Source organism: Lemur catta, chromosome 1 (genome assembly GCF_020740605.2).
Source record: "Lemur catta isolate mLemCat1 chromosome 1, mLemCat1.pri, whole genome shotgun sequence".
Classification (NCBI taxonomy): domain Eukaryota; kingdom Metazoa; phylum Chordata; class Mammalia; order Primates; family Lemuridae; genus Lemur; species Lemur catta.
The window spans coordinates 158,989,278-159,004,433 of NC_059128.1; positions in this window are offsets into that span (position 1 = coordinate 158,989,278).

The window sequence follows — 15,156 nt, forward strand, 5'->3', positions numbered from 1 at the left end:
CTTGTTCAGTGACTCCATTTTGGCAGCTTGAAATTGACCATGGAGGGAATATTTGTAACACAGAAATTGAGAAGCCCTACAAATCATGACTTTTTATTTCTCTGAGAGTCTATTGTTAAATATGCACCAGCACCCCACTAATAACATCTGTACTAAATATGTCACAATGTAGAATAAAAAGTCAAATATACTTCCATTTTCAAACTTACTGAGATTCCGTTTCACCAGAATTCCATGTGGCTTTCTCTAAAATAGTGAATTCACTCATTTATTTTTACCATCAAAAGAGGCTATCCTTCCCTTATTTGTCACATTTGGTTTTTGTAAAAATAAACATGATATTTTTATATCAGTCTTATTGTCTTTCTATTATCTGAAGGCTCAATAAAAAAATTTAATTGGAAAGCAAAACTGTGTTCTGCTATTACAATATTATGTTTTGCATTAAAATAATAATACTGTGTTGGGTTAACATGCTCTCTCTATATGCAGTAATAAAGAGTTCAAGTTTAACTATCAATGAAAAATATAAGGTCCATTCAACCTAGCAAAAGAGTGAGAGTCAGTTTAAATGCCTGAATTCTAATATTATTTGTGTTATCCACCCTTGAATTTCAGGGTACTGAAAAGGTTCTTTTTTCTATAGCCTAATTCAATAAATGCATAGGTGGTATTGCCTCCCCCACCCATTTACCACAAAGATATTTAATAGAATAATACCATTAAGGAAATTTGAAATTTTGAGAAGAAAGGTGCCTTATACATAACAAGCATTATTATTCATATTTGGGAATTTATCCAACTCCCACACATTTTCTTGTGATTATCTGTCATTTTCCAGTAAGTAATATTTTAACATTTGATGTCATGTAATCATAATAGAGGGATATTAAACTAGAAAAAAGAAAAGAAATCCAAACACTTAGAAATATCTATACATTGTATTGTATCATATCATATAATTTAAAATTCAGAAAGTGTAAAAGCTTGGTATAATTTGAGCCCATTCAAGGATATTCTGTCATTTGGCATAAAAGAAAGCTAAAGGAAATAGTGGAAGGGAGCCTAAGACAACATTTCTATATCTAGAATTTGGTCTCCTGCATTTCTCGATATTATGCCACTCAAACGGATATGCTAATTCTTGAGTTAAACCAAGTTTTTTTGCACATAATGTAGATTCTCTCTTCTTAAATATCTGTTATTGCTACACAAGTACACACATGCCCACAAACACATGTGTTTTCTCTACAACAAGGAATATAAAAACATTTATTATATCTCATATGATTTTGGTTACTACCCTATGTGGCTGATATAATTAATTCCCTTTTATAGATGAGAGAATTATAGCTCAGAGATGCCAGATCCTTGACGTATGTTAGATATTCAAATGCAGAACTCTTATGCACCAAAACACTTTCCTAACTATGTTGGGGCTTAGAACACATTATTCTAAAGTCTAGCACCTTGGTATGCTGAGTACTTTGAACTGAAGGAGATTGCAAAGGTCTCAGAAGGAAGGTCACTCTGACCTTTTCATGTCCTCCTGTCTCACCACTTTTCTCCCCTGAAGTGAGTCAGAGGAGCCAGAATTCCTCTACTCCAAGGTGAGCCATAGAAACTAGAATTCCTGTCCCCAGTCTAAAAAATGCTGGCATGGATGTGGAGAGTTAGGATCATTTATACCCTGCTGGTGGGACTGCAAATTAGTGCAACCTCTGTGGAAAGTAATATGGAGATATCTCAAAGAGTTACAAGTAGATGTACCATTTGATCCAGGAATCCCATTACTGGGCATCTACCCAAAGGAAAAAAAAATTCTGTAAAAAAGCATATGCACTAGAATGTTTATAGCAGCACAATTCACAATCGCAAAGATGTGGAAACAAACCAAGTGCCCATCAATACATGAGTGTATTAATAAAATGTGGTATATGTATATCATGGAGTTCTACTCATCCACAAAAAACAACAGTGATCTAGCACCTCTTGTATTATCCTGGATAGAGCTGGAGCCCATTCTACTATGTGAAGTATCACAAGAATGGAAAAACAAGCAGGACATGTATTCACCATCAAATTGGTATTAACTGATCAACACTTATGTGCACATTTAGTAATAACATTCATTGCGTGTTGGGCAAGTGTGATGGGGGAGGAGGGAATGGATATATAGACACCTAATGGGTTTGGTGCGCACCGTCTGGTGGATGGACACCCTTGAAACTCTGACTCGGGTTGGGCAAAGGCAATATATGTAACCTAAACATTTGTATCCCTGTAATATGCTGAAATAAAAATAAATAAATAAAAATAGAAAGATTACTCTCTGACCTTCTCCCTTCTGCCCTGAAGTCTCCCATGTGTTAAGTGTTCTGCCCTATATCCAGAGGAAAGGAATGCTGCACAGAAAGGCCAAGAAAAGTCTGAAGAGACAAGCCTTGCAGGGTTTTCATCCACAGCCTCTTCCATTTTGTCCAATCACATTTCTACCTGGCTGTCCATTCTTCATTGAAACAAGCATAAAAGTAGATAGTTTTCCCTGGGTCTTTGGGCCTTCATTTCTGAAGGCTCTCATGTCACATAAAACTTTGATTAAATAAATTTTTTATGCTCTTCTCTTGTTAACCTATCTTTTGTTATAGGAGCATAGGCCATGACCCTTGTGATGAGTGGGGAAAAGTATCACATCTTTCCGCCCCTATAATCATTATGCTACATTATCTTCCTCCTAGAAATTTGTTACTAAGATGGCTCATGAAGATATGTTGTTCTGTGATTTATTATTATGCTTGGAAAAAGATACATATTATAATCCTAGCACCCTTGGATAATTAGAAATATCATTAACATAGTAAAGGCTATGAGAAATACCATAATTAATTAAAAATAAAACCTGTTTACCATTGTATAACCCACCATATTCTAGACTTATATGACTCTGAAATATTTATTGAAGAATGTTATCAACTTATGTAGCTAGTACTCTATAGACTATAATGGAATATGATGAGCAAGAGGAAAATATCATAGTCCTACATTTCCCTCCCTTCTCTTAATAAGCCTATGATTTTATTAAAAACCTTGTTTGTTCATAAAAGCTGTTTAGTATGGATCCTGAATAGAATTTACAGAGATGATGCCTTAGTGTTAAGTCTGTTGCGGAAAAACTGATTAACTGCTGGTCTGGAGAATTCTAGATCACTAGTAATTTGTAGGTATCCTTGTCCTAGGAAATAAATTTGGATTTTTGACCCACCAAGGGCGTATTATTAGGTTAGAATTATATTTTTACTTCACCATTTTCTAGCTCTCACTAGATCATAAGCTCCATGAGGGCAAGGACTGTTTTATTTCATTCACTACAGTATACCCAGTATAATTTTTGGACCATTAAAAATGCCTGAATAAATATTTGTTGAAGGAAAGTCTTAAATGATTAGACAACTGAAAAATAATTTAAAAATTGTGCATATTTTCAAAACTAATCTCTGTCAGGGTAGTGGTTGTTCTTGGGGTAGGTTGGGGAGTAAGGACTAGGTGGGGGCAAATGGGGACTTCTGGGACAGTCACAATATTTGCTCCCTGGTCTTTGTGTTGATTACACGAGTGTGCACAGTGTGTGAGAATTCATCAATCTGTGCATATTTTGTTATGTGTAGTGTACTCCAATAATATTCAGGGAAATATGTACGACCCCAGAGTAATCTATGTTTTCCTTAATTTCATCAGTCCATTCTGAATACATAAGGGCTAATGGCTTGTGGAGATCAAGAATTTATTCCCAACAATTGATGATTAAAATTTCATTTGGGTGAACCATCTATAGATGGACCTTGAAATGCAAAAGATACCATAATTGCCTAGGTCTGGACCTTTCAATCCCATTTTGGAAAGATTTTGTGATTATGGGTTTCTAAGTGCTGGGAGCTGAAGCTAAGAGACTATAGTAAGAGAAGGGAAGTAACCTAAATTGTGATTGAAATTGAACTCTGTGGTTTACTTGTATCATCTAATTTAGGGCATCCGACAGTTCTGAGCTGGGTATTATTGTCTCTCTTTAATAGATAGAGATACTAAGGCCCCAAGGGCTAAACTAATTGGTTCAAAGCCATATGGCAAGCATAAGATTTGAGCCCAGACTCTCCAGTCATGAATAACCAGCCTTTTCTAAACACTATACTGCCATGGAATTAATTTTCCTCTGGTGAGAGAGATCTCTGTCCTGGATTAAAACAAAATGAACTATAACAAAGAAAAAATCCATAGTTCATTACAGACAAACTGGACTCCAATACACCATGGTCCTAAGGTTTTAATTTACTTTCAATACCAATGTTTGACATATGTGAATGCCATGGATTTGAATTTTTTACCATTTTACTAACCATTAATAAAAATATGCATGCACCTTTGTGTGAGTTTCTGTATATATTTATATAAACCTAAGCAATACATATGTATGTAAGTATTAAGTAGAGATGAAATATTTATAATTACTAGCCAATAATTACTAGTCAACAATATACTGCAAACATTATTTGAATCTATATTTAACTTTCCAAATTAGACATATAAAATTTAATAACACAATGAACATCTCATTCTCTGTTTAACAGTTACAATAACATACATTTGATTTAAAATATGTGAAATTTTATGTTTTCCTGCAAACACCCTCTGTCGTTTGAATGATACAGTAAGTTTGGAAGAGAAGTAGGTTGGACAGAACATAGTTACCTTCACATCTGGCCCAGTCAGAAAGTGGAGCAATGCCAATAAAAGAAATATTTTAATTTGCTCTATATTACATTTTGTTGAGGCTTTATAAAGGCAAGATATTTTAACAGGAAAATTGCAAAAACAACTTATTTAGATTGTGTTTTGGCTGCCTTGAAAATGTGGATCAGAAATATGAAACTAGTTGGTGGAAGTTTTCTTCTTTTGTTTTCTTTTTTGTCATTTAGATGTTGGGTAATATCACAAAAATTGGGAGAAATCAGTCAACTCCAAAAGGTTCATTTAGTTTCTGACAATATTTCTCAGACTTGTAGTGAACTATGCAGAAAGAAAACCTTGATTAGCATGAGCCATTAATCATTTAGGTAAGAGAAGGGGTCTTTCATTTTCAATGAGCGGAAACACAGTGGCAAATGAAGGCAAAGCCAGGGCATGATGAGTAGTTTACTTATCTCAGAGAATAAAGTCTGATTTGGATAAAAATATTGTGATTCTAGGGCATTCATTTATGATTATTGAAGTCATTTATTCTCTGTGGCACACAAATACATCATTTGTCTAAATATATTGGTGTTTTCTATTTTACTTTTTTATTTATTTTCATTGTTCAAAGAGAACAAGATGCTTTCTGATCTAAAAGCATATTAAATGGAAACTGTGGCTATTCTGCTTCTCTAAAAGACCCTTCAGAGGTAATTTGCCTACCACCAATGGTCAGAGAAAATTGTCATAGTCATTATGTGAAGGGTGAAAAACCTGATCACTCAATGGTAAAGAAAAACAAATACTATTTAAACGGAATTCTAGGTTTAGCCTTTGATTAGAGGGGATTAGAATTAAAATGAATACAGAAGTGGAGATAGGTCAGGTAGTTATTGTAAAATTATAGGGCAACCATCACAAAAAACAATTTGATTTTTTTATCAATCAGGATCCAGCCAGGAGATAGAAACTACATAGTAAATTGAACGGGAAAGTTTAATACAAAGGATTAATAAATAGCAATAGGAGATTACCTCAAGGGGTAAAGAAAACTCTAAAGAATTAATGAATAAAAATCTTAGGGAATAGGACTTCTAGGCTAAGACAGAGTACCCAAGGAAGGAACATATTTGGAAGATGTACCCCACTCCCTCAACCAAGGTTGAGATTCAGACCTTGTTGGAAAAGGTGGATTTAGCACACTGAATAGCAGGTATATTTGCTGGAAGTGCTGCAGGCTGGTGCTAGAAGGCAGGAAGCTGCCTGGTGCAGTGCTGGTGAGGGCCACTAAAAAGCTGCCTTTATGGGCACCACTAAAACCCACTGAGAGCCCACCCTCCGGGGACCACATAAATTCATTTGCAGGTCAGTGCCCGTGGTCATCTTGCACATCAGCCAAGTGCTGCAGCAACAGGAAGAGAAAAGGATACAAGAACCAGAAGAGAAGTCACTTCCCCCTGCAGAGTGTCTCTGCTACTATCTACTAATAAAGCTTAACATTGTAAAAGCTGCAAAGAAGAAATATTTACAGGGTTCAACTACAGTAATCACAAAGCAGGGCAAAAAAAGGTGGATTTAGAGTTGAGAAGAAACAAATCTCTAACCAGCATAAACTTGAAGTATGATAATGTATTTGCATGTTTGTTTGAACACACATGGAAATAAGTGCACTCTATGAATTCTGCAAAAGTATTTCAATCTATTAAATTAAAATTGTCACTTCTAACTATAGATGAGTAAGATCACATCTGCTCAAAAACTTTAATTTCATTTCTTTAGCAAATATTTACTCAGCTAATTATATATTTAGTCCAAGTTATCTAAACTATTTAAGTAAAAAATGCCTCTCTAAGCCAACTTCATTATACCCTATTTCCACAAATGGCTCCAAAATCTACTAAGTTAGACAAGTTAATAAACTGAAAATCAATCTTTAAAACTACTAGTCTTATTCAATCACAATATTAAAGCTATAAACAAATACTGTCAATTAAAAAAAACCCACATATCTCTCTACTTATTAGTTCTTTTCTGTCTCCACTGGGATAATACATCCTTATCTTTTTCTTAGAAAATTCTAATAACTTTCCCAGTGATTTTTTTAAAATCCAAATATCACCCTTTTTCTGTGCATTCTTTCTTCTCTTTTTTAAAACTGTATTTTAAAATTGTGAAATATATTTTACCTATAAGAGTGTACATAATATATGTATATACTATAAAAACAATAAAATGAATATCAATGTACCTTTTATGTATTATACCATTACCAACACCATTGAAAGGTTCTAAGTAACTCTCCCAAACTTGTCCTCCTCTTTTCCCATCTCTTCTGCCAGAAGTGACCACTTTTTTGAATATTGTATTAATAATTAACCATTTTAATAAATTTCTACATATATATGTATCTCTGAACAAGAAATTTGCTCCACTGAAATTTTTAAAACTTTATATAAGTAAAACCATGGACTCATACTCTATAACAGTTCTTTTCACTTAAGCTTGATAAAGTAACTAAAATTGATATTCTTTGCCATATGGTTTTCTCTTATGACTATTCCATGCTTTAGTTGCTCATTTTACTGCTGAAGGACCTTGGGTTATTTCTAGTTTTTTGTTTTTCTCCTATTAAAAATAGCAATGTAACAAATACCTTATACCAGACTTCCCCAACCTTTTTGGCACCAGGGATCAGTTTCATGGAAAACAATTTTTTCACGGACTGGGGGCAGGAGTGCAGGTGAGGGTGGGAAGATGGTTTCAGGGTGATTCAAGCACATTACATTTACTGTGCACTTTATTTTTATTATTATTACATTGTAATATGTAATGAAATGATTATACAACTCACTGTCATGCAGAATCAGTAGGAGCCCTGAGCTGGTTTTCTTGCAACTAGATGGTCCCATCTAGGGGTGATGGGAGACAGTGACACCTGAAGTGTGTTGCTTATGTCTAGTCTACTTGGTAATCTCGTTTGGCTTGCTGTCACTACAGAAAACTCTGCTTCACAAAGATAGGACGTTGGAAATGGAAGCAGACTTTTCAGTGCGTTTGTGGCAATCTCAGAATATTTCACCTTGACTTTAATCCAGAATGTATGGAGATTTGAAGTTGTCTCAAACATACTTTTAAGGCCACCGTCATTTGTGATCTCAAGCAGTTGATTCTCTTCTAGCATGGACAAAATCTATTCACCTGGCTTATTCATAAATGGGTCACAGATCCATTCCTTCCCAGTTTGGGGGTCTTGTGTGGTTGGGAAGTAATGCTCAAACTCTTTTGGAAGCTGAGATAAGTGACCACGCACCAGCTGGGAAAGAGAAGACTCTGGCTCAGTCTCTTTCAAAATCTCTGCTGTTTGAAACATGTCAAAAATCCCAGTGTTCACTCATTGCCCCCATAATTCCAGTTTGGCTTTGAATGCAGCCGCTTTATCTGCTGACTTGAACACAATTGTCATTCTACCCTGAGGTGGCAGATTGAGTTCGTTGAACAGGTTGAATATGTCACACAAGTGAGCAAGTTTTGTGATCTATTCTGTGCCACAGAAATGTGCTGCCAGTGGTGACTGTTTTTCTAAAAGAGATTTCTGGAGCAGCTCTCATAACTCAAAAACTCTCACCAGTGATCTACCTTTAGAAAGACATCTCACCTCTGTGTATACGAGAAGACTTGTGAGCACTGTGTCCACCTCCTCACAGAGCTGCACGAACAGATGTGAGTTAAGGGCATGTACTTTAATGTGGTTGATAATTTTAATCACATCCTGCAAAATATTGTTAAGTTCAGGTGACATTTTTCGGCTAGCCTGCATTTCTCTATGGATGACACCGTGTGCAGACTCACATTCAGAAGCAACCTCCTTGACCCGAGTAGTAAAACCAGAAAGCTGTCCATTCATAGCAGCCACTCCATCTGTGCATATACCAACACAAAATGACCAGTTCAGTTTTCCTGGTATGTAATCATTCAAAGACTTGAATAGTTCTGCAGCTGCCATGTTGGTTGGCAACAAAAGTGCACATAACATATCCTCATACATTGCACAAAATCAAGCATTGTTGCTTTACTGTAAGTGTGGCTGGGCATACAAATCTTCATAGCCATACTGGAAAAGAATTTCACTCTTCTACATGACTCTGCATATGTTGATTCAAGTTGAAGTTCTTGAAGGCATTTGCATCTTGAAGCTAGGAGTACAAATATTTTGCTACGTCTCCTCCATATGACTTCATTTGCAGTAGCAAGTTGAACAAAGAAAATAATCCATATTTAACCCTTTCTAATTTGGAAGATGCATTTCTGAATATGGGAACACCAGCTGAATTAGTGCTACATAACACTACCGTAGTCCAGCCACAGCAGAGCTCTATTCTCAGAATTATTTTTTCAAGTTATCTTCTATTCTCTTTAAGACTCTAAAGTCACAGTCTACCTCCCATACAAGTTTATTCCAGCTCTTTTCATGCAATTGTCCATCAGTTTATGGTGACTTCATAATGTCAAAAAATGTCCACCTATCCTAAGTGCTAGCCGATTTTATCATTTATTTCCTTAACCATTGACTTTTATGCTACTCCCTTCACCATAAAACTAGACTTTTAATATCCAGCATTATATGATTCCCTTATTTATTTGGGTCAGGTCTACCACTATCATCTGCACAATGCTATAGTTTGGAGATGGTTGGTTCCCACCAAAACTCATGCTGAAATTTGATCTCCAATGAGGCAGTGTCAGGAGGTGGGGCCTAGCACAAGGTGTTTGGGCTATGGGGATGGATCCCTCATGAGTGGCTTGGTGCCATTTTCACAGGAGTGAGTGAGTGCTCACTCTGGGAAGAATGGATTAGTTCTCCTGGGAATGGATTAGTTCTCGAGAGAGTGGGTTGTTATAAAGCAAGGATGGCCCCCCCCACCCCCGAGTTTGGCCTCTTCACAAGTGTCTGCTTCCCCTTTAACCTTCTGCCATGTTGGGACACAGCATTTAAGCCCTCACCAGAAGCCTGGCAGATGTTGGCACCATGCTTCTTGAATTTCCCAGCCTGCAGAACCCGGAGCTAAATAAATCTCTTTTCTTTATAAATGACCCAGCCTCAGGTATTCTGTTACAGCAACACAAAATAGACTCAAACACTCAGCTTTTGGCAGTCATTACAGGTTCAGAACAGTCTGGGAGAACACAGGATAAAGAGGGGCTACAATGGAGTAAGTGTCATGTGTTGCAGAAAGACTCAACTCGTTACAGAATGGTACAATGTTTTTTGACAGATTGAATGAGAAAAAATACATCATTCAGAACATGTAAAAAATGCACTATAATGAAAAGGAATATATTTATATTTAAAGTAAAGCATTAAAAGAATGAAAAGAATTATATAGCAAATCAGCATTGCATGGAGGGCAGAGTAAATGGGGTGTGTATGTATATTTTATGGATCCAGAAATGGGAGGAAGACTAAAATCACATCACAAAGCATTACATGAAGTGCTAAGTCACTTCATAGGTGTCCTTTCTTTTCTTTCTTGCCAGATTCTGCAGTGGAGGTATTATTTCCAAAGGAGCAATACCAATGATCAGAGATATTACAAAGTAATATCATACAAAGCCTAAGGTTATGTTCTTAGAAGGTAAAAATATTCAAGATTCAAACCCAGGCCTGTCCAATCCCTAAGGGTATGTTTTCTTCGGTAGCCGGAAATTCTTCCTGTTTATTAGGACTACAAAATGAAATTATCACGGGAAGCATTTAGTGTGGGCTTAGCACATTATGAGTGCTCAACAAATGTTAAATGCCATTTTTGTTGTTTTGATATTGTGTTATCATAAAATAAGTATTTTCTAGGGAAAGAGAAGTAACCAATGAAGAGTCAGCAGGATCAACTCCCCTAGTTGGATTGCATACCCGGTGTTTTTCACAGTGTATGAAGTATTTAGACTAGTACTGCTCAAAATTTAAAGGGTGTAAACATCATCTAGGGGTATTCTTAAAAATTCGGATACTGATTTGGCAGGTCTAGGCAGGGTCACCAGATTTCTAACAAGGCTCATAAGTGATGCTCATGCTTCTGCTCCACAGACATACTTTGACTAGCAAAAGCTTAAAGACCTACGTTGGAGTTACCCGAAACATTTATTTAAAATTCAATTACTCTGCCTTAGTTACTGACTTAGAATACACAAACATGAGGCTTTTGAACCTGAGTTTTCCACAAAATTTCCAGGTTCTTTTGTACAATAAAATTTAAGAATTATTTGTGTAGTCTAAGGCTCAATCATTTCTCCCATACTGTGCTACTGTGAAGGAATAGAAATGTTAATCTTTGTACTCACATGCTGGTAACTTTTATATTTTAATTTGTTGGGAGATTTTTCCAAACTTATCTTGTGATTCTCTTATAATGAGATTTTGAGACTTGATGATGTATGTGTTATTAGCTATTTGGGGCATTGCAGTGTCTCCTGTTTTGTTGTTTTTGCTCAGTGTTAAGAGTGAGGTTCCTGAACTTTTCTCTGCTCCTTTATATTTTACACTCTTCATTCAGGGAGATAATTCCATAAAGAGATGGGTCTGAATTAAAGGACTTATTTCAGCCTTCTTCCCTGGGGTGAAAAACAGAGCACTCATGGTGTGTGTGCATGTGTGTGAACAATATCTTAGGATTAGACTGATGAAACAGCCGCCAATATTTAGAGGAGAATGACCAGGCGAAGGTCCCTGTGGAGTATCACAAGGGAGTATCTAAGGAGGATATCTAAGGAAGGCAGGAGAGAAATACAAATGCAGAGACCCTCAAACAAAAATCACAAAAAGGACAGAACACACAAGGACATTCATGAGTACAAGAGGTTGATTTTGTGTATCAAAATGGGGTTTTGAAGGAGCTGTCTTTAATAGTGATTTGACAAAATTTAATTCTGCTAATGCTTCCTGACTGAGATCTTCAATGAGTCATGTGCTAGACAGCAGAGGAAGACAGAAAAAGAAAAAAAGGATACAATCCTTTCCCCCGTGACATTTGCAATCTAGCGGAAGAGAATAGTGTGACCTAAAAGAGAGAAATGAAATATGTATTCCTAGTGGGAGGAAAGTAAAAGAGTGAAGTAACTTTTCTAGGCCGTTTTAAAAAATTCAATGAGAAAAATCAATATTCATACACACAAAAAATTAATAATATACAATAACTGGAAAGAATCCAAATACCTACCAACAAGTAAATGAATAAAAAATAATTTTTTATACATGCAATGGACCACTCTCAGCAATGAAAATAATGAACAAATGATATATATAAAATATAGATGAATCTCAAAAACACCATGTTGAGAGAAAGAAGCTAGGTATAAAACAGTACACATGATATGTTTCAATTTGACCTTTCTGGTCAAATTAATCTGTAGTGTCAGAAATAATGCTAGTTACTTATGTTGATGTGGATTAAGGGAAGTAGTAGGCAGGAACCTTCTGGAATGATGGAAATACTTTATATCTTGATTAAGGTGGTGGTTAACTAGATATATATGTTTACTGAAATTCACTTAAGATTAGTACATTTTACTACAGTAAATTTTATCTCAAGGAATTAAAAAAAGAAAATACCTAAGATTTTTCAGGGATTGAAAATTTATTTGAATTCAGATTTATTGACAGATATTCTTGAATATTTTTTTTGATAATGGGAAACACAGCAAACAACATATCAGGGACCTACTTCCTTTTACTAATTATGTAACAAGTCATACCTTTAGTTCTTTAATTGTAATTTCTTCCTCACATGTTTATTTTAATTATGGAATAATATTTTAAAAGTATCTAATTGATATGAACTTAATAATTATTAGCTAACACTGTCAGTGAGATTGATAGTAATAGGGATTTCAATACCATAAATACCTACATTAGAAATGATTGTATATTATATTATATCATAATATGCTGCATAAAATGTAGGTATGTGTGTGTGTGTGTAATGTTTGAAGAGGTAACTTGAGTTTATCTTGCAAAAGATTGAACAACAGACATATGAAGATATTAAAGTAGCTAGTTATATGGTAGGGGGGTTAATTTGTTAATTTGTGGCTGGGCGCGGTGGCTCACACCTGTAATCCTAGCACTCTGGGAGGCCAAGGAGGGTGGATCGCTCGAGGTCAGGAGTTTGAGACCAGCCTGAGCAAGAGCAAGACCCCGTCTCTACTAAAAAATAGAAACAAGTATCTGGCCAACTAAAAATACATATAGAAAAAATTAGCCGGGCATGGTGGCGCACGCCTGTAGTCCCAGCTACTCGGGAGGCTGAGGCAGGAGGATTGCTTAAACCCAGGAGATTGAGGTTGCTGTGAGCTAGGCTGACGCCACGGCACTCACTCTGGCCTGAGCAACAGAGCAAGACTGTGTCTCAAAAAAAATAGATAAATAAATTTGTGAATTTGTGAAGAAATTGATAGTCCATGACATGGTATTTCCCTTTGATCTGAGAGAGAGCTTATTTGAGAGAAATAGATTTAGGCAATAGTGCATTAAAAACATGGTTCTGATTGTGTACGATATTTATATTATTGTCCTTACTGGGGAAAATGTTTTGTGCTATAGATAGGAATTAAGATCGAAGTGATGTCAAGGAAAGACCTATCAGGAAAAAAGGGCATTTAGAAAAGTATTTGAAATGAAAAGTCGTCTTTTTTTTCCCTGTAGTTCTGAAAAAGAAGCTATCTTTTTGTGGAATGTAGTTGATGAGAAATGGCAGGAGTTCATAGTGAAAAGAAAACATGAAAAGCCAAAATGAAGGGAGAACATAAAGTTTTTTGTCATAAGATGGTTTTGTCAATAATAGAAATGTTTAAAAGGAGTAACATTTTGGCAGAGAGGAAAATGAAGTCAACATGGAATGTGTTTTGTTTTAGGTATTAAAAAAACATGGACGTGCAGGCCGGGGACAGTGGCTCACGCCTGTAATCCTAGCACTCAGGGAGGCCTAGGGGGGCGGATCGTTTGAGCTCAGGAGTTCGAGACCAGCCTGAGCAAGAGTGAGACTCTGTCTCTACTAAAAAAATAGAAAGAAATGAGCCGGACAACTAAAATTATATAGAAAAAATTAGCCGGGCATGGTGGCGCATCCCTGTAGTCCCAGCTACTGGGGAGGCTGAGGCAGTAGGATTGCTTCAGCCCAGGAGTCTGAGATTGCTGTGAGCTAGGCTGACACCATGACACTCTAGTCTGGGCAACAGAGTGAGACTGTCTCTCAAAAAAAAAAAAAAAACCACATGGGCGTGCTGTGTGTCCTGCAGTGGGAGAAATTGTTCAGGAGGAAGGGAATTGCTAGAGGCACCTACCTGTTAGAATGCATTATAGAAGTAAGGTAAGGAATTTATGTTAGATGAATTCTTCAAATCTCAGGGAAGTAAGATTGAATAATCTACATAGGAAAACTCCTGAACTTCTAATGGATTTAGAATATTTTTAATCGTATATTATTATAATCTTCCTATAGTGTGACAATACTCCCTCTCTAGGAAAAATCAGTAGAAAGAACATGGGATCCAGAGCCAGACATTGCTGGGGGTGAAGCAAAGATTGAGTAATTGCTTTACTTCTCTTAGCTTGCATTTTGTCATAGACAAAATGGGGTAACAATATTATCCGCATAAGGTTTGTTTTGAGGATTAAATGAGATGATGTGTATGAAGTGCCAGGCTAGTCATGTCCTATATGGTATCTTCTCAAATAATGATAATTGCAGAATCAATATCATTGAGAATGCAAATGTTCTTTTACTTTCAACATATTTATTATTCCCAGTATGCAAAATAGGGCATTTAACTCTTTTATCCTTTAATGGAATAATGGTATTGCCTCCTTTGAGTTCTATATCTCATCATCCTGGGGATTGTTGCAAAAAAAAATGTGCTAAGTTAAACAGCAGTGGGAGTACATGATAAGGTAGCAGTCACTGCACTTTGTTAAAAGATCCATGAAATGTAATCAGCGACTGTCTAGTGATTCTTTTGTTTTTAATGAGAGAGCTGAGTCTATAATAGAGTTTTTATTTCTTAAACTGTGCCTAAAAATTTGCTCTGTTTACATATCTTTTTGCAGTTCCTGTTTTATAAATCCTTTGCTTGTCTGGTTTTATAAAATAAAGCAAATAAAAGGCACAATTTCCAAGAACAGAAAGGAAAAATTTCTCTTGGATTTGTTTGCTTTTAGCTTCAAAAAAAAATCTCACTTCCTATTAAAATATATCGATGTATTATGAAGATAGTGGTACTCAAATTTATATCTGAATCAAATGTCTCAGTTTGGTAATCTCTTCACTGTTTTTAAAGATTGTCTTCCCTTCTGCTGAAATAATAAATGAGTAAATAGTCATAGGTGAGATGCTTGCATCTTTAATATGCCAGCACCTTCTGTCCTAGAGGCATATTGTGCCA